The sequence below is a fragment of the Otolemur garnettii genome, unplaced genomic scaffold, assembly GCF_000181295.1.
Source record: "Otolemur garnettii isolate 467f Iridium unplaced genomic scaffold, OtoGar3 scaffold00024, whole genome shotgun sequence".
Lineage (NCBI taxonomy): Eukaryota > Metazoa > Chordata > Mammalia > Primates > Galagidae > Otolemur > Otolemur garnettii.
In genome coordinates, this window is record NW_003852419.1 from 11,947,039 (window position 1) to 11,947,724 (window position 686).

The 686-nt window shown below is 39.8% G+C and overlaps 1 protein-coding gene across 1 annotated transcript in view; it reads left to right on the plus strand.

Moving 5' to 3' along the window:
• ACYP2 (acylphosphatase 2) overlaps window positions 1-686 on the plus strand; it is a 159,648-nt gene that overhangs the window by 50,731 nt on the left and 108,231 nt on the right. The gene's annotated exons all lie outside the window — the stretch shown is intronic.

The following is a 686-nucleotide window of genomic DNA, read 5'->3' on the forward strand; positions in this document are numbered from 1 at the left end:
TCTAAGTTAATTTTGTGTTTAAATAATACCTGCATGTTTAAAAAGTCAAACAATCATGGGGCACAGTGGTATGTGACTGTAATTCTAGCTACTTGGGAGGCTGAGGTGGGAGGATTGCTTAAGCCTGGGAATTAGAGTTCACCCTGAGTAACATAACAACACTCTGTCTCTTTAAAAAAAAAAGTCACCAGTGTATAAAGAATTACATGCTCATACCAAGGATAAAACACAAAAATAGTCTAGCAAGGGGGAGGAGGGAAAGGGCAATTGCCAGTAAGAGGGAGGGCAATTGGTGGGATCCCACCTAGGTGCACAATTTGAGGGTACTCAGCACATCCCTCTTCTACAACTTGAACTTTACCTTGGAAGTAGAGTATTGTAACCTAAAAATTTGTGCCCTCATATTTGAAATAAAAAAATGTCACATGTCAACCACACCCTCTCCAATCTGGTGTATCCCCAGCCTCAACAACTGTTTAGGGATTTTTTTTGGGTATTCCTCCCAATTTTAAAATTATTGGTATCCTGAATCATTAATTTTAGTTATTATTGGTTGACTTTCTATTAGGTTAGGTTAATCTATTGACTTCCTATTACCTTAGATCAGCCTATGGGTCACGACCCACAGGAACTGTATTAAAGGGCCGCGGCATTAGGAAGGTTGAGAACTGCTGCCTTAGATGGAG